The sequence below is a fragment of the Sinohyriopsis cumingii genome, chromosome 4, assembly GCF_028554795.1.
Source record: "Sinohyriopsis cumingii isolate HCF-2022 chromosome 4, ASM2855479v2, whole genome shotgun sequence".
In the NCBI taxonomy this organism is placed as follows: Eukaryota; Metazoa; Mollusca; class Bivalvia; order Unionida; family Unionidae; genus Sinohyriopsis; species Sinohyriopsis cumingii.
Window position 1 is genome coordinate 113,367,146 of NC_142964.1, and position 20,961 is coordinate 113,388,106.

General features: G+C 36.4%; 1 protein-coding gene across 1 annotated transcript in view; it reads left to right on the forward strand.

Moving 5' to 3' along the window:
* The first annotated feature begins 216 nt into the window (after nt 1-216).
* The window catches only part of LOC149801917 (putative G protein-coupled receptor B0563.6), a 117,896-nt gene continuing 97,151 nt past the window's right edge, over nt 217-20,961 (forward strand). Inside the window, exon 1 of the mRNA XM_089956303.1 lies at nt 217-440. The gene's annotated coding sequence lies outside the window, so the exon portion shown is untranslated. The remainder of the gene's footprint in view (nt 441-20,961) is intronic.

The window sequence follows — 20,961 nt, forward strand, 5'->3', positions numbered from 1 at the left end:
ATAAAATAATGATAAAACACTAAATAAATCGTTGCAATGAGCCCGTTAATATATACTATAAACAGGACAAGTATGTCGAATTTTTAATACAAGTTTTGGCATATCTGAACTACGAAATGTATTCTCAAACCACAGCGTTCTTACGTTATCTATAGGGGGAAGAACTCGCAGTGACACCTCACCACAGGAGTAACCTCGCAGTGTAGTCGAATATACAGCGACGTATCGAAAGAGAGCGAAATAGCGCTCTAGGATCAGTGCCTAGGCTGACGGAGATAAGTTCACACGCTGATCGGATCAGCGTTAAAGTGTTAAAGTGTTGAATACTACAGAACCACACTAAGGAACTATTTATTTTTCAAGCAACATTGTTCTTCTTTCATGGGGAATATAAACAAGCTATGATTACCTGTTATCTTGGATTTAAAACAGTCTGACAGGTATGTTTATGATAGTACGTACACGAGAGAGAGAGAGAGAGAGAGAGAGAGAGATGTTCGTCTTTGTGTATGAATGATTGTGACACGAGTGCAATAATTGGCATCTTAATACCAAGAAGAAAAAGAGATTATTATATTTTCGGTATATTTTTACGTTTTAGTGGAACGAGCAGAACTAATTGCGAGAGAGGGAGAGAGAGAGTAGTTTAAAATCATTGATCTATCCACTCGTTCCGGCTCTCTTGCCTATACATATTTGTAGTTACTAAATCCAGTTATCAAAATATTGTAACAATGTTCTTTGACTTACATACACATAAAACAGGGCTGGGTTAAGAAGAGACTAATTTGTATCTTTTTGACAAACATACAAAAAGCAGGGCATTAAGAAAGGAGCAAGTCTAACCTCTTTGACTTACATAGGCTTAAAGCATGGCTAAGAAGGGACCAAGTCGAACCTCACTGACTTACATAGGCTTAAAGCATGGGATATGAAGGGACAAAGTCTAACCTCTTTGACTTACATAGGCTTAAAGCATGGCTAAGAAGGGACCAAGTCGAACCTCACTGACTTACATAGGCTTAAAGCATGGGATATGAAGGGACAAAGTCTAACCTCTTTGACTTACATAGGCTTAAAGCATGGCTGGGTTATGAAGGGACCAAGTCTAACCTCTTTGACTTACATAGACGTAAAGCATGGCTGGGTTATAAAGGGACCAAGTCGAACCTCACTGACTTACATAGACATAAAGCAGGTGCAGGTTGATGAGGGACCAAGTCAGTACTCTCTGACATACATATAAATAAGCAAGGCCGGATTGAGAAGGAACCAAGTCGGTCCTCTGATTTACAGCGACATAAGCAACGCCGGATTGAATAGGGACTAGGTCAGTCCTCTTTGACTGACATACATAAGGTACAGGCAGAGTGAGAAGGGACTCAGTCGAACACTTTAATATTGTAATAATAATAATATAATAATAATAATACACATGGATTATAATAATAATACAATTTTCCGTGTTATCCCGAATCTGCCCGCCCATGCTGTGAAGTCGTGTTAAAATACTTTCCTTCGTGATATAATGACAGATGATTTGGTGATTTTTATTAGCATGGTAATGTTCACATTTTTAGGTCGGTTGTAAGATTGATCGTGTTTACTGGCGTGACGAATTTTGAAAGCGAATAACATGTAAGAAACAAGACTGACCGGCAATATTTACAACCATTGCTCAAGTATAAGCCTTTTGCGATAAGTTAAATTTATGACTCGATTGTACTGTATCGACCAATTAGATCTAGCTCTGCTTTATAGCTAAATCCTGGTTACTCCTTTGGCAACAAACGTATACATGTTAGCAGTATATGACCTGAATATATGCACCAAGAAACTAACAAAATGCACGGAGCATAATGTGGTCGATGGTGAAACAAATCCGACTGTTTTCACTAATGATTGTTTTATCTTTCATCATTAAAGGAGATTTTGTTACGTGATCAATGAAGATCAATAACTGGATTTAGAATTTAGGACGAAGTTGCGTAATAGATGTAGTCATTTTTTTTTTCTAATGCCTTTAAAATTTGACTCTTGAGAGTAAATACAGATATCATTATCTCGTAAATAACACCAACAACACCGTATTCATTTTAATTCTACTTTTGGTTTAATATTTTACGGCACAGCAACACAAGTAGGTTTGAATGAAGTGCCTTGTCCACTGACACACCATGGTAGCTAACCGTGGCTGATCCTATATCAGGATTCGATCCAGCACCCTTTCGGTCGCGAGCACGATAAGCACTGATCGATTGGGTTTTTTGCCTTAATTAATCGGCTGTTACGATAGGGTCTATTCTACATCCCGGAATCAGAAAATGGTGGGTGTAAGTGTGGAATAAACGTCGAGTAATCTTTTGTAAAATGAATATGTAACAATCAAGAGCTACAACATGAGATCAATCAGCAGTGAGAAAACAACAATTTCAGATAACTTCACTAACAACCTTTAAACTAATTAATGCAACTAATTGCTTGCCGGAAGAAAATACAAATACTGTACTCTCTCCCCTCTCTCCACACACACACACACACACACACACACACACACACACACACACATATATATATATATATATATATATATATATATATATATATATATATATATATATATATATATATATATATATATATATATATATATATATATATATATATAATTTACATTAAATTAAAATTGATTGGTTTGGAAGTCATTGAGCAGTATACATACATACATACATACATACATACATACATATATATATATATATATATATATATATATATATATATATATATATATATATATATATATATATATATATATATATATATACACAAAATTTACATTAAATTAAAATTGATTGGTTTGGAAGTCATTGAGCAGTATACATACATACATACATACATACATATATATATATATATATATATATATATATATATATATATATATATATATATATATACACACACACACAATTTACATTAAATTAAAATTGATTGGTTTGGAAGTCATTGAGCAGTATACATACATACATACATACATACATATATATATATATATATATATATATATATATATATATATATATATATATATATATATATATATATCCTTTCCTATACATGTATTACTTTTGTATCGCTTACATGTAATTTGAAGTTAGATTTTCGCCAGTTTGACTCGGAATTAAACTTTAAAGTTAAAAAATATAATCAAAACTTATTGTAAAAATGTATTAATGTCCCATTGAAATATTTACCGTTGTCAGTTCCAAGGTTTTATTCAGTGACACTACAGTGTATCGACTACAAAAGGTCAAATATTTATACTGATAGGAACTGACTGATCATGTGAGTTGGACCGACTTTACCGAATATGCTGTTTACAAAAGATATCCATTCATTTTACATCAACCAACATCATTTATATGTAATTTATAGAAATTGCATGATAATTTCTTTTAGTTCCTTTGTATCGTGTTTTTGAATGATACAATTCAAAATATCCTTTTTATCATGTTCTTAAATGATACAATTCAATATCCCAACTATGATAAGAGCAAACGGTAGTGCCCACTTCATGAAGGCTTGTTTAATCGCAGTTTGGGGTTAATTGTTTTGGGACTTCGAGGTCAACCCTACATGTCATAACTGTGCGCCGATACTATTTTATATCGAAACTTGGACCGACCTAGAAGTTGTGAATGGATCGAACGGTTGTTTCATTCGCAACTTCTCTTCTCGATAAATCCTAAAGGCAATCCAGCAAACGATATGCCCCGAATATATGTGGTTTCCATTTTGTTTTCCTTTTGGCGGAGACATTCCGGCGAACAAAATGCATGTTTTTTTTTTTTTTTTCCTGCAAATTGTCGTGCTATCATACATGCGAAGCATATTGTTATCTTACATAAACAGCCGAGGACGTTCCGACTGAGGCAAGAGAATGACTATGGAAGGGGGAAAGATGAGGGGTGTTAATATGAAATATATAATGGGCTCGCCTAAAGTCTTTTTGTGCATGGGTTAGCTTAAAATTATCCGGTATCGTTGTCTTTTTTTCCTGCAGGTACTTCTTAATTTTTTTGTATGAAATGTACAGTTGCCATAATTGCTGTGTATTACATGATGCCGATTTTTATCTGTAGCAGGAAATGAAAACAAATCAGATCAGACTCATTGTCATCCAAATGCTTTGGCACATATGATCAGATGTTACAGTGCCTTTTATTGTCTGAAAACATTAACGTTGATTTTTTTGACTGTGTTGGCGCCCCAGAGGTGATGGCCTCGTTTCATGATGAAAATATAACTGTACACGTGACTAGCTCACACTGATTTAATCAGACATGTATGGAATTACCAGCCGAATATCTCTTGAAGTGTCTTTTATTGCTGCGGATACGCGTTCATTCTCCTGATCTTCTTTGTTTTATTTATGGCATATCGATCCTTTTGTCTTATTGTCTCAAGTCAAGGCCGTCCCGACCACATAGGCGAACATGGCGGGCGCCTTGGGTACCCGGCTTTCAGTGGCACCAAATTAGATGAAAGTTAATTTTTGTCGGGGGGTGCGAGGTGGATAGGCGCAAAAGTCGTAGTTTTCCGAAGGAGCCATTATCATTTGGCCCGGTCCTGTCTTTAGCATTAGCAATGGGTTTGATTTGTTTTCGCCGCCTCTTTACTTAACTATCTTTAGTGTATTGATTTTTATTTTCAGTGTGTGTGTGTGTGTGTGTTTATGCGTGGTGTGTGCAAAAGCAATTTATCTAGTCTATGGGATGGAAACCGCAGACGTTCATTTTAATCGTTTCCAGGTCATAATTTTAACATATTATGCAAAGAAAACTTAAATGGAAACGTTCCAGTTGTTATTAGACGTGGGGAAGGGGTGTCGGATGCCCCCGCCCCTATTCTTATCCGCCCCTATTAATACGGCTGATGTTTTGTTTTCATCGAGCATTTTCTTGTTTTTCACATTTTCTGCTTACTTTAATCTCCAGAAAATGAGTTGCTATAAATCGATGGATCAATCAACCAGTAGACTATATAAAGTGAGACGGCGATTCATTGAACTGAGAAACAGCAAACATGGATAGATTTAATCGTGTGTGTGTGTGTGTGTGTGTGACTACAGCAGGAAGTACTATCGTATTTTCCCATATAAAGAGCTCACCATATTAGATTTGGTAGTTTAATCTCAGATATGCCATCCATTATGTATTGACAGATTAGAGTCTACATTGGTCTTTTGAAATGATAACAAAGGCACAAGAACAAATAAGAACAAATAGCATAAACCTTGATCTACTGGCGTACAATGTGCCAACAATTTTGTTTCAGTTATGTAAGTTAAGTTCGCAGTTGGATGCGCTACGTGAAGACGACATTGTTCAAAGCTGAGCAGTATGGTATTTGTTTTAATGAGTGGCCAGTGGTGCTGAAGATATGGTTAACAACAGTTTAATTGCAGTTTGTTAGTAGTCATTCCAACGGCAACTATTCAGCATGGCATATATCACCTTTAATTTTAAATTTGTCTTCCTTTTTTTTAAGTCCCTCCCTCCATCTCTCTCTATTCTAGATGTGTTGTTTCATATGAAGTGCTGTAATTTTTTAGGTTCCTTATTTTGAATTTGCTAACTAATTAATCTTTTGGACAGTATCTATTTTAAGAGAAAGATTTATTATCAAACTTATAGTACAATTTATTATCAAACTTATACTACAATTTAGGACATCGAAAACATTATATACATGTTTTTCCAGACACCGCTGACAGGTAAATTTATGGTTCGTTTGATACCAATGTATCGATACCCTTTCAAGTATAATTATTTTATTTAAAAGATAAAATCGTCATCTAAAATACCCACTGTGTTTTTTTATCATAGTCGCACAAAAATAAATTTTTATAAATGTTTAATTCTACATGACCTTTTTGCCCTTTGCGACTTTGTCTGCTCGTGTGAAAGTATGTCGGAAGGTCTGAATTGACTATATATTATTTATTGCTGGTATACAAGAAATAACCGGTCAACTGGTAATATAAATCGTGTGTCGCTCAGGTATACGGTACATGTACATAGTTAAATATAGATTATAGAAGTTTCGTGTCAAGTGTTAAATTTTACACTGTTGCTAGTCGACAGCAGAGATCTTATATTTACAAGCACACCGTTTATATAGAAAGGGTTCCAGTTCCTTTAGTTATATTTCGTGTACTGGTGGTTCAAGACACAGTGGCTGCAGATGATGTCTACAAAATGTCAGTAGAGAGTGTAATTTTATGTGTTCTTTAGGGTTTTTTTAAAATAAAAAAATTCAAACCTGACATGTAAATTGTGTTTTGTTTGTTTTGAATATGCGGTCATCTTTTAACTGAAGATCCTTTGTGCATACATAGACACCCACACATACATACGTATGTACCGGATGCATGTGTACGTTTTGTACCTACGTATATATGTAGTTTTCCATCAATGCAGCCAGATCGTTGAGTATCGGACTGGTATTTCGAGGGTCGCTGTTTCGATAACTTTTCCACGTCAGTTCGGGTCAGCCGTCAAACTGGGTCATTGGGAGAGGCACTTAGCTCCCCCATTTCCTAATCATGATGTATCCAGTAAGTCCAGTAATGTATCTTACGGCACCATAAACACATTTGATGTAAATGGCACAACATCGCATATCAACTCTCAACAATGTAAATGTGTTCCTTCATATCCATTTGCTAACTTAGTATACATTTTTTGTGAGGTGGGATCCTTAAAAACTTCCCAGAAATGACCGCTCCGGTGGCCTAGTCGTTAGAGTGTCCGCCTCGGATGCGGGAGGTCGCGGGTTCGAACCCTGGCTGAGTCATACCAAACACGTATACAATTTGTACTTGCAGCTGCCTCGTTTGGCGCTCAGCATTAAGAGGCTAGTGCTAGGACTGATCGGCTTGGTGTCAGGATAATGTGACGGGATGGGACATGATGCTACATGTCGACAGCGTGATGCCACAGTGCTAAACATTACTAAAAACTCTCATTCTGCAGACATCGTAGCGATATGACTGAAAACGTATTAAAGCAACGTTAAAAATCCAAATCATACACACATACACATACACACACACATCCCATGAAACGAGCCAAGGACAAGTCTCCTACTCCATAACCGTGGTCCTGGATCTAGTGGCAGAATTCCGCTTAGGTAGACTGCATATTTTAAGTGTGAACATGTGGCAATGTCAATTTTTTAACATTTATTTTTAAGAAAAAGAAAACAAAAAGCACGTATTCATTTGTGCCACTAATTAAAGCCTCTGGTTTTTAGGGGTGGGGGCTGCAACTCTGACAGTGCCTAGGGGCGCCATCATAAACCTGTCGCTGCAGGAGTCAGTGGCCGATGCGCACGTGCATATATCTCTTACTTATGTTTCCAAGTTATAACCCAATGGCAAGTCACCTACTATAACCGAGCGCATGTACTTGAGATAATATCTAATATCCTATCATGTTCTTCAAATACGTATAATATTATACGGTGGAGTTGTTAATAAATATCGTTTGTACCTAAATGTTGAGTCCAACTTTAAAGAACATATCCCTGATCTGTCGTAGCATCATGCGCATAAACAACAGGGTATGTGTTGTTTGTTTTACTTATTGCTCCTGACAATCTGTAAAGACCGAGATGTGACTTGTCTTATTAGCGAGTAAAGACGGTATAGCGCATGACAAATAACCATATCGGAGGGCATGATCCAGGGTTTGTAGTCCCCTCCTGATCTTTGAAAACGCTCGAGGATGATCGTTCGAACCAAGGCGTCCCTTACATCAGACAGAATGGCCAACAACTGAATCACGTGATGTATGTACATGCTTTATCAAAATGTCTCCCAGCCAGACGAACGAGCTGCGTAAGAGTTTATTAGTCAACATTATTTCTTGCAGAAAGATAAATTCAGAAATATTCGAACGTGGCTTATCTTCAATGCACAGGAAGATGTTACTTCCTTAGCATATAGAAATATCATCTTATAACCCGCCGCCCCCCCCCCCCCCCCCCCTTACCCGTTTGCCACACCCCCATAACCGCTGGAAGGAAATTCTCAAAGCTTTGTAGTTATATTGCTCTTGAGCTTGACATATGTACCAGTGGTGTCTTTCGGGTAAATATCCATAACATAGGTGTCTTGGAGAAGATAACATGACTATCGTAATTGGATCACACGGATGGTGTCCCTGATAAGAGGTCAAAGGTCAGATATGACATTTTTCAAATATTTTCCTGTATGACTAATTCTGCATTACGACAACTGAGTCACCGTCTGGAGGTGAATGTGTGGCCCTAGGAAAGATTATGTTGGAAGGGTTAGACTATGCAATAGAAATCATGGGCATTTGCTATGGCGAACCTTTGCAATTGTGTTCAGGTTAAATATAAAGCATTTATCATTCGAATAAAAGAAAGGATTTGTTATTACATATTGTAACCTGCAAAATGTCAGGTTGTTTTGTTCTTGCATGATGGATGAGTGTATGGATGAAAGAAATAAGTGCAAAGTAGTTTGTTAATCGTACATTATAATTTCATACATTATAATTTTAATTATGCAGTTTTAATGTCAGTGGTAACATAAATATCGGTAGTATGCATAAACACAGTAAAATAATGAAAAAAGTATACTGTACAATTATCAAAATGTGGAGCCAAGATTATATGCTCAGAAATGCTTTATGAATTTCAGTAGTCCAATAGAAACATTCGATCCCTCAGTGCTGCGTGTATGCTGCGTGCAGCAATCGCAGAGAAACAACCATAACTGCAAACAAGCGCAACAAATTTCTTTGTCAAACGCGTCATTTTAGTGAAACGTCTTAAGTCAGATGAAATGCATATTGAAGCCCATTTTCAGGTCACATTCACTCACCTTATCGGTATTTATTAAATAAATAGCATACGAAATATTTACATCACAAGTTTTGAATTCAGGAACGTCGACTCAGTTTAGCATCGGCCAATGTAGGATATCGAACGTTTTTTGTAAAAATAAATAAACGCTTTTTAGTAAATCTATGTGATTTGAACACGCGTGTCTAATTAAACTAATTTATACCAGTCTAATATTCTACAGTTTTCAAAATTATATTATGTTTTTTTGGGGGATGTTTGATAGTAGCAAGTGTCGCCCAAACCAATACATCATTGCGGCAATGAAATATAGTTAATACAGCTTCGTGAGTATATATATATAATCAACCTGGATATCATTGTCTTTAAAAAAAACAAAAACATCGCTTTTAATTCCCCATTTACCCTAACTATCCACATGCCCTATTACTTATTCTTTTCACCTATATCTGCGTGGGTTCGAGTCTCAGGCTTGGCTAGCGTGGGTACGTTGGAAAGCCTGCTACTATCTTCTCGTGGGTCGGTTGTTCTTCCCTGGGTTTTCCAGGGTTCTTCCTCCACCAGTTATACTGACCGCCATGTACAGCCTATCCTGTGCTGAAAATGGCTTTAAACCCTAAAACAACAACTTATTCTTTTTCATAACCTACCTGTAAAATATTTCTTATTTGACCGTACATTTTAGATTTAACGACCATTTACGGTATTACCCTTGTCATACTACCTATAACTTTTTACCATTAAATGTATTGGATGCCAGATTGGCATGTTTCATAAAGCGGCTTAGGTGTCTGACACGAGTGTTCGTTTGATGTGAAATTTATGCAACCAATTGTCACATATTACATGTAATCTGCTTGTAGCGAGTGACATATTGCAGTATTCAACGGGTTTTATACATTTCATGACAAATTATAACAGGTGTAAGATTATATTATGAAATAAGGATAAGGTCTTTACAGCATGTTGCTCTGTTGCGTTACAATTTACCTTAAATGTTACGCCAAGGTGTGGGACCCTGAGTGTCTAATTGGCCTTTAGCCACCACCTTTACCGTTTACTGCCACCTCACTTCTGTCCGCATGTGTTCGAATGTTAGCTCAGCCAACGTGGGCATGCCAGTAGCTTCCCGTGGGTCGGTGATTCTTATAGATATTTTTTTCAACTCCAGGGTTCTTCCTCCACCATTTATACTGGCCGCCATGTACAGCCTATCATGTTTTGAAAAATGGCGTTAAATCCAAGCCAATAACAACACCAAGGTGTGGTGAACGATTGTAATGTTGTGTCGTAATGACGCTGACATAGGTGAGCGTTATGTAACCGTTATAGATTATATGGTCTCTAGTATCGGATTAAATAGTCATTGTTGGATATTTAGCGAAGCGTACATTTTCATTTAATAACTCAAAGTAAATAAATACACCCATGGTCATTTAGTCTTTTTAGTTCTAAGTGTCATCCTTTCCGCTGTCAGATCAACGGATTTCATCAACAGAGCATTCATCAGCAAAAATAGCTGGTATTGTTTTTCCTTTGTCGCCAGCTTCATTACACTCGGCCAGAATTCGCTGCCCCTTCTAGGCATCCAGGATTTGTCGACTCTTTTTTTCTTTCTTTCTTCCCTCCATGCTAATTATTTCCCGTATATAGGTAACAGTAGGTCGGGGAACCATCCTACCGACTACCTCACAATTCAGTATATGTACACATTACTTTACAGGAAATAATTGTTAGTACATAGCATTATATCCTAATTCGAAACCTAAAACAGAATTTAATATTCGTTGTGTGTGTGTGTGTGTGTGTGTGTGTGTGTGTGTGAGAGAGAGAGAGATGCTTGTTGCTACTAGACTCTACATTCAATTATTCAAAGTTTTATACAGCAACTATTTTCTTTATTCACTTGACGATATATATATTCTATCATCATGCTTAATGGTGACTTTCTCTTATCATCAATCTGCCAATAAAACAGATACATAGATTAGGAACCTTAACGGTTTACTGTACAAACACCTTTTGCAATTACTCTGCTTTGTAGATGTGTATATTATATAACATTTTTCCTTTCTAGTATACCCAACAACAAAATAAATTAAGTCATACCTCCATCACTGCACATATGCTTAATTTCATATATGGACGTATCTGAGCATAATTAAAATCTGTACTTGTATTTTGAAAATTAAGTATGAATCATTCAAAAGTATGTTTGTATAGTTGCCATTTGTCATCAAACTTTTTCCATGTACAATTGATGTATGTATAATATGTCTTTGATGGGTAGTAGAACTTCATTTCTTTTCTGAAATGAGCAGTGTTTGGTGTTTCATTATTAAATCTACATTTATAAATATATGATGTCAGTTGCAACGAAAGGAGATCAACCACATTATCTCTTTTGTTTGGTTTATTATACCAAGAATACATTTTCTTTTTGAAACCTGAAAATTGTGCAGATGATTACACTTACTCCTCATCCACCCAATACAATTAGTAATTAATGACTCAGTTTTGGAGCAGTTCCAATAAAGACTAGATAAAGTCTCAAATAAATCGTTGCGTAAAGAACACATGCTTGTAGGGACTTTTCTAATTTTGTTCAAAAATGTATATGTTGGTGAGTCTCTATGCATTATATTAGTTTGAAACCATCTCAGTAGAGGACACATTTGTTTTAAAGACAAGAAAAAGGTATTTATTCCAGTCACTTTCATAAATAAACTCATATTCTTGATTTCATTTTAATATTCTACGTTGGCGAGTTGTTGACACTGTTATAGATATGGTTGAGTATCGGCGGTGCATAATGGCGACTGTGGGACAACATTACTTGTTATGGCATTTATTTTTAACAGTCTGGCTTTTTAAACAGTATGTGTACGCCAGACTTCTGTAGTTTCGACATTCTTTGTTTTGCTTTCTACGCATTTCTATCTTTCAAAAACCAAAATCGGGATGTCTTAATGAGATTCCCTGGGTTTGTATCATACGACCATGATCTTCAATAACATCTGGCGAAACATCCTCCAGACAACAATGAATGTATCACAGTGCCCGGTAAAGCGTTTCATATGCTTTGTTGGGCTGTATATTGCTTGAACTTCTAATCTGCAATTGTATCTGGGGTTGCAAATTTGATCTGAAACGGGACTGGTGAGGGCGGACTTCTTGTTGTTATTATTATGGTGTAATGAGTTAGCGTTACCCAGAGTGCACTGTAGTCTGATTGAGAATTGAAAGTAGTCCTCAGAATATACTTATGTTACTTCTTTAGGCTCGAATAAACAGTAACAAAAGAAAGAGTGAAAACAACAAGCTTTGAAAAATGGAACTTACGATTTTAAGACTCAAATCCAAAAATAATCCCAGAATAATCAACGAATTAAATTTTAGAAGTCCTAGTAATAAAATGTACATATGAATTCAAGTTCGAGTCCTGACGAAAAATCCAAAATTGAAGGCGATGATGTATACTGTATCCTTTGTGGTGTTGTAAGGTTTGCACTTTTGTGTTATTCACAAACAATAAACCGGTGTTTGAATTAATGAAATGTCTTTGTCCAAGAATTCTGTATGAGCACTAAAATGTTTACAGGAAAAAGAATTATCCTTTAGAATGCAAAAAATCTAAATAAAATTTGAAACGTAATTCCCAAACTGGTCACAAACACACAAACACCTTGACATCAAGTGTTTTAAGCTCCGACTGACCAAACATCTCTATAAACAAAGATTATACAGTGACTTGAAGCGAAAACCAGATTCCCGGATGAGGGTCATCTAGAAAGATTTAGAAAATATCTGCAAGTCTAAGGGCACGTAGCACAGAATAGCATCCATTTCACCACCACCATTCACACACCAAAAATGAATAAAAAAAGAGAAGTTGTTTACTTGACCCTCAATCAAGGCCAGGAACTAGGTCAAAAATAGAAACAGTGTTTCTAATATTAGCCGGCCACGAAAAGAGTCAGGTCAAACTGAATTTTCTGGAAAATATCAAATTCCTAGAAAACAAAATTACATTACAGTGGCATATAATATAAAAAAATGTACAACTTGCAAACAATTAAATTAAATCAAATATAAATTAAATCAAATATACGTAGCATTATACCTGTGTGTAAACAAATTTCAGATTAGCATCACATGACTGCTTAACTCCAATCACATTGCTGAAAACTCAGTAAGTTCATAACAATGAGAATTATTATTAGTTACATATTAGATTAGAGGGGGAGGGTGTGTGTGATTTGGATTTTTAACGTAGCTTTAACAATTTTTAAGTCATAGCGCTACGAAATCTTCTGTAAGGCAGCTTATAGTGATGTATAGCACTGGGGCATCATGCCGCAGACATATAGCATAATGTCCCACCCAGTCACATTATCCTGACCAGGCCAACCAGTCCTAACACTAACTTCTTAATGCTGAGCGCCAAGCGAGGCAACTGTTAGTACCATTTTTGTAAGGCTTTGGTATGACTTTGCCGGGGATCGAACCCACGATCTCCCGCATCTGAGGCGGACGCTCTAACCACTCGGCCACTGGAGCGGTGGGGGGGGGGGGAGAGGAGGGATGTTCGCAGTTGTATGTCTCTTTTGAAGCTCATACACATTTCTCCTTTTGCACAGGGTCTAATGGGACTTCAGGACGGTCATCAGCGGAGAGTATATGGGGTTAAAGGCAATACGTACATCGTAGTAAACTAACGTGTGCTATTTTTCCCCTCACAAACTTAAATTTTTCGGCTAGAGTTGCTGTCACTGTTAGATATGCAGACGATTATTAAGATGAATCATCACGTGGGCGTTAAAAAAAACAAAAAACAAATTAATAATCCCTGACGAATCGGCATTGTTTAATTAAAATATAACCTTCTTTGGTGTTGTGTAATAAGCATCACACACACACATACACACACACATAGGATAATAAAGTAGATTTTTGCATTTTAACCTTTTAAGCGGGAGTTGTCTGCCATTCTTTTTATCAACTTGTGCCACAACTAGTCGGCATTTGACTTACACACTGCTTGTAAGTCACATGATCAGGCATACAAAGTCAAATGCCTCATCTAAACATCGGTACCAAATTTATTATTTTATGTGAAACATAGCTTGAAATCAGTCTGATTAAAAACCAGATCTGCACTGTCCCACGTGAAGATCTGACATCGACCGCTGAAGTATCATGATCTGGTGACATTTGGAATGCAGGTTTCAGAACTCTGAGAGTGAATCAGCTCGTTCAGCACACATTGATACTCTTCAGCCATACTACTCAGTCTCCTAAATACAAAGACATAAGACATCGTCTGATCGGTTGATAAAATTAGCAATTATAGTAATAAAATATGTCAACAGAACATGACCCCTATGCGGTCGCTGATGGATCTTCGTGTAGGACAGTGGATACCAGATTATAATCAGCTTGAACTGCATTGATTCTTCAATAGGTCGCTCAAGAAACGAAAGAATTGTCTTCCTTTTGTATTATTATATAGTACATGTATGACCGGTAAAATTAAAAGCAACGATACAAGCCCATGTGCTGTAAGACACAACATTGTATTTAAACTGCTTTGCACACAATGGAAATGAATCCAGATATTTTTAATAGAAATCCTTGTTCAAATGTTTTATGACTGAAAATGACATGAATATAAATTTGGCTGTTCATTATTTTATGTACTGTTGTGTCGCGATAGACCATATGTGTCAAACTCAAGACCCGCGGGCCACATCAGGCCCGGCGTACAATTATATCAGTCCCGAGAGGTCTTGACCGGCGTACAATTATATCCGGCCCGAGAGAGAATTTTAGGCTATGGTGTTTCCCAATGCACACTTTGCTGAAAAACTTAGCTTACTTCGCGCCGAGTTCGCACGGCGCTTTAGTGACTTTGAAGCACAGAAAAGTAATTTCGAGCTGTTTCGTAACCCATTTGCCATAGACGTGGAAACTGCACCTGTAAATTTGCAGATGGAGCTAGTAGAGCTGCAGTGTAATGGGACACTAAAGGCAAAGTACGACACTGTGGGGCCTGCACAGTTCACTCGTTTCATTCGTCTACATGCGGCTGGAACCTTGAGCATGTTTGGTAGCACATATCTGTGTGAGCAGCTGTTTTCTGTGATGAAGATTAACAAAAGATTACACAGGAGTCGTGTCACTGATGAACACTTGGAGTCCATCATGAGAATCTCAATGACACAGAACATTACTCCCAACATAAACGAACTTGTAGCCAAGAAAAGATGCCAAACATCCAGCTCTGACAAATTGGCATAAGAGCGAAAATGGGTATGCCAATGATTTTTTATTATTAAAACTTTTTCTGTTTTAATTTATATTAATGTTTAAAAAAGGTTTAATTTTCCGCTTATTGAATGTTTATCCTGTTCGACCCGCAACCTTACGTGTGATTTGAGTTTTGGCCCGCTGAGCGATTGAGTTTGACACCCCTGCGATAGACCATCACGGTGTCCATTTAGTAATAATCCTTGTTGGGTCCTACATGTGCTTAACATAACCCAATAGGATCTTGACAAAGCCCACTATGTTGAAGATTTACTGTTTTATCCCAGGGGACGCACTTTTATTGGATATCAGGAGCTGGGTATGCAAATAACAATAAGATTCAGCATGCAATAATCTATAATTAAGAGATGATTGTGGCGAAAGCAACAGAAAGTGGAACAACTTGACGAATCGGCATTAACATAAATATAAGCTTCGTTGGTGGTGTATAATAAGCAAAACACACACACACACACGCGCGCGCGCGCGCAAAACTGCACACTGGATTTCTGCTTTGTACAAGATACAGCTCAATGTTTTAATACTGTGTAGCTCTCAGTCCACGTGTTTCGTCGAATCGATCCTTTAATAAAAAAGTAAATCATTGATCTCCGAAAAAATAATCGTATTATAGAATGTTTTGTAAAATGGCTGTTTAGAATAACACAAATCTGAATTTGCGCACATTTTACTTTATTATGAAATTAAATAGTTAATTATTATTTTGGTACTCCATTTGTGGTATTCCCTTTAGTATTTTTATCTGTCTCGAAACGGAATGGATGCAGTTGTACTAATCTAGTAATAGTTATTTTTTTATATATAATGTCCTCTCACTACCCTTCAAAATGATTTTTAATTTAATTTTTGTGTATGGCTTTTAAACAGATGCCAAGTGACTGTAATCACAGTTTATACTTCAGGGATCATATGATAAAACAATTTCTGAAATTGCCTTTCTCAGTTCGTATCTAACATTTAACAAATGAGCAAAATTATTCGATGTAGCAGGTACAATCAAAATGTTAAACTCTTTGATGCACAATTGATTCTCGTGTACAACGAACAACTCGGTTGCTTGCACTTTCGTTGTTAAATGGAGTTTGATGTAGTCTGAACTTAAAGTTGACTTATTCCTTCTGTTAATCTGCGCACCATAATAGTAGAAAGATGAAACAAAGGAGAAAATGAAAATGGTATGATTGTTAAAATTAATTGAATTGAGTAATCTGCAGGTTGGAAAAAATGGTCGGCAATTTCACGTCGATTGCATTTGGACGATCATTCTTTCGAGGCAATAATTTCGCTATTTCTGAAATCGCGACTTTTTCTGACATGGTTGCACACTTTAAATGCAATTTCCTGTAAATGGTTCGTTGTAACTTCGCCCTCTTAGTAAGATAGGTGGTTAATTGGCCTTGGCTGGCGTTATCTAGAGGATGACCTCCCTCAATTTTATAGCCCGGTGGGAGTGGGAGATAGAATATCAACAGAGAATTGAGCAAGACTATTGGGAAGAAATACTGCAATACGAACCCCCTTAGACAAGAAACAACAAAATTTAATCAATAACAATAGTGGCAGCTCCAATTCAATCCAAGTTATGTCAGCAGAATTGAATAGCAGTGTCTAATTTGGATTTATTTCATCATAATAACGAGTGGTGAAAAGAGCGTAATGTCCAAGACTGATTGCATCACCTCACGTCTTCCTATTCTCTAGTCTTCGTATTTTGAACGCTTCATCTGTTCCTGAACTTCCTAGTCTTTTATTCTGAACACGTCATCTATTTCCGAACTTCCGACTTACATCATTCGGTCTGTCCTGTCTCTTCCTGGAAGCTGTTTCCATAAAGGACAAAATTACCCCTCAATCTCTATATGTATCTCTTTAATATGTACACAGAATTCCCTCACTTACGTTACTCAGAAGCATAAATAACTATCCGAACACTGCATAAATTCTGAACTAATTCGATAGATCGTCACTCTCGTTTCACAGCGACTGACCATAAATTAACACGTGAGCGGTGTATCTAACATTACCATATCTCTTTACCTACGCTACCATATGCTCGATTACTTTTGCATAAATCCATAAAATTCTAGCTCACATCAGTCCCTAACCTACAAGATTATTTAAACAATCCAAAGTCAGATATAAATATGCGATTATCGTTAACTCACGACAATCAGTATCGTCCTAACAGACAAAGGAAATTATTTCACCCATGAAATCCTACACATATGAAAATTTGGATAGCATTCAATCCGTCAAATCTATCAATGAAATAGTAACTGTAAAATTAAAGAGATACATTTCATAACAATTCTAGCATCAATAGATTTCCGTGAAACTGAATTAACGAGACATAATATGAATCCTAGTCATATGAAACACATGTGCACAAAACAAACAATCAGAAATAGAAAATTACGTGAAAAATTAAAATTGCATACCTTAATGCTGTTCTCGTTCAGAAATTGTGCGTCCTAGTACGAAACTCTGCTTTTCTTAAAAGACAGCCACCTGGTCCCCTTTTCTTTTTTTAACGAGGAAAGCACTCTTCTTTTTCGGATTCTTTGGAGCCAAACGTTTCTCTCAGGATTTCGGACTAAAGAATTTCGACCAAGGTCGTCACTTTAAATTTACAGTCTTCCAAAGTGTTCGCCTTAATTTATTCTGACCAATCGTACAAAGCGGTTCTTAAATATTTCCCAAGATAATCATTTCTTTCGTCAGATTTTGGAAAGCATAGAATCTCTGTCCTACGTTGCATGTAGATTTTCCTTTGAAAATGATAGTTTGACATGAGTTCCTATCAAGCGGTTATGGTTGGTTGCTCAAATGTTTACTTTCTCAGGACATTGTTGCAATACCATGGTCAAATCTCAATGAGTCATAGATGCTAGCCTTTCAAGTTTAGCAATGCCATGGGGGGGGGGGGAGAAAAGAAGACATGTCGAAGTGACCCTTTACAAAGACTTATCTTGCTTAAATGTGATAAAAGTTTAATGCCCAATGCATTCAACTTTAAGGTTCAATACTGTTCAAAATTAGACAGTTTACACTTGTCATAACCATTTTTTAGCAATGTACTTTCCCCGTTTATTACAAACATTATATCTGTAAATAAAATTCCTCTAGCTTGTTATACGAGTACGGCTCTCTCTTTCTCTCCCCTCCTTCTCGATCTAACATGATTACTCAACGCATTGTTCGTACTCGAGCGTATCCGAGTTACTAGGTATATCATAAATATTGATTGATAATTAGTATCTTATAATAAGGACTAACACCTGGTGAGTGGAAATCAGGCCTTGAGGCAATGTCGGTATATCAGTCAGTTTACATGAGTAATATGGCACTTTTGTCACCAACAAAAATCAATGTCTTACTCGGAACTCGAATATTTCATTGTGGAAGTCAAATTTAATAGTGTTTTCGTTCGTTCCGACCGATTAAATATTCCATTAGAACGAATGTCATTGTAACGAGATTTCATCGAGCTTCCTAACCAGAACAGATTTGCCCATTTTATTTGTATTTTGTATTATCGAGGAAAGCAATCCATCATTGAATATTAATCCCCGATGGTGCAGAATGCGTAATGCGAAAACAAAATGGTTCACTCCCCAGTTATGGTAGGAAACAATTCCCATGCATTCAGTTTATAAATGCCGTTACATATTCAACAGTGTTGTAATATAACTGCGGAGTATCTATATTCGCAGGGTAGCTTGGAAATCCTCGTCATAGAAAAATATTTTGATTATTGTTAATAAAAATAAGATGTAACACTTATGGTTTATTTTCTATCAAAATAATATCTGTAACGGCGAATTTTATTACACTGCCATAGAATAAGCACACGCTTGCCGTTGAGGGTGTCCATTTCATTTGATTATTGAACATTTTCCTGTCTCTTGTCTAACCGTTAACGTACGACTGTAGACTTTTCTGTCACTTGTTGAACTATTATGCTGAGTAAACAAGTATGTCCCCCACGCTCTCACCCCATCCCCTTTTCCGAAATTCACCTCACTTTCATAGCTTGATTACATAAATATATACGTGAGTTGTGAAAGCTGCAGGTTGTTGTTATGAAAAGAAAAGAACGGTATCAGATTACTATGCCTGGTTTTATATAATGTTTTCTAAAAACACATTGTTACTTTAGTATTCTTATTGCTTTCTGCTATATCACCATATATAATATATATTACCTATTTACAGGGACTTAGTGCTTGCTGCTACTCTGACTCATTAGAGTAACGAATCAGTCTTATTAAGACCCCATTTTAATTCATGTTTCATATTTCAAAAGGTAGATATCATAAGAGAGTTCGTGTTATTTGTAAGTCCTCTGAACAGTCTTTTTTGTTTTAGAATTTCACCATTTTAGTCATTTTCATTTTTAGAAAATATTTAGTCTTGCCAGTGTAGAAAATGTTTATAACAAATTCATTTTGGTAGAAGACACGTGATTTCCAAAATGATGCGTTTCCAGTAATTAAAAAAAGAAACTTTAATGGTCATAGAACAGTAGAACTTTTGGGGTATTATATCGTTCATCTTTTGTCTTCGTCCGTCCGTCCCTCCGTTAGCACCAGTTTGTTATCTCTAATCCTCCTAAACTACTTGGAGAATTGCCGTAAAAGTTTACATACATATTGATCCCATTGTTTAGTTGAACCTAAAGGAAAATGGTGCCCCTTGGGCATTTAATAGAGCAGACGCGGTATCCATCTTGAAAATTGTTTTAGTGTCACTCGTAGCGAACAGAAAGACAAATCAACATTGGGGTTTCATCAGATGACTTCTTCTGATGTCAGCTTACTTCTTAATATAAAATAGTGTTGTTCTGAAATACAGAGTGGCCACCCATGCCAGTTCTCTTGAAAATCGTGTTATTGTTATTGCTCCTGAACGGAGTGGCAGATTTCCGTTCAGTTTGAACCAGAAGACCTCTTAAGATGCTTAGTTCAAACTAAGTGAAAATGGTGCTGTCTGGGTTCTAATATGGCTGCCACTTCAACTATCATGAAAATCGTGTTATCATTACTTCTCTTGAATGAATTTCCATACTATCATGACATTTTACTCAAAGACATCTTTTACATTTCTAGTTGGTCCTAAATAAAATAGTGCCGTTCGGAAATCAAATATGGCTACCATAGTTGCCATCTTGAATATTGTGTTATCACCGCTTCTGAATGAATGACTATATCAACGTAGTGTTTTCATATAAAAAACGTTTAATGCTTGCTAGTTGGTCGTAAATGAAAATTTTACCAATCTGACCTCCGATATTGCCGCCACAATAGCCATCTGGAAAATAGCATTATTGCTGCTATAGCTGGGCACGTTCACCAGAAAATTTATTATGATGTTAAGTTGGTCCATAATGGAAACGATGCGCCTCTGATATCCATTTTGCCAATGTGGCAGCCATCTTGAAAATGTTGTTATTGTTACTTTACAGAAGAGAAAGTGGTATTAGCATGAGGTTTTCACCAGAAATATCTAGTACTAATATTAGTACCCTTACTCGTACCTCGTGGATAGGGTACTAACATGAGCATATACGTGTTAATGGAGCAAGCCGGGTGTGATTCACACCCGGCGCTCTTTTAGCCTAATAATAACACTTTAAACATATTCCTTGCATATAATGGAATAAATCGATTAGTCCTCTTATTTAATACCAGAAGTATCGAAAATCATTGTAGAAATAGTTGTAAAATCTCC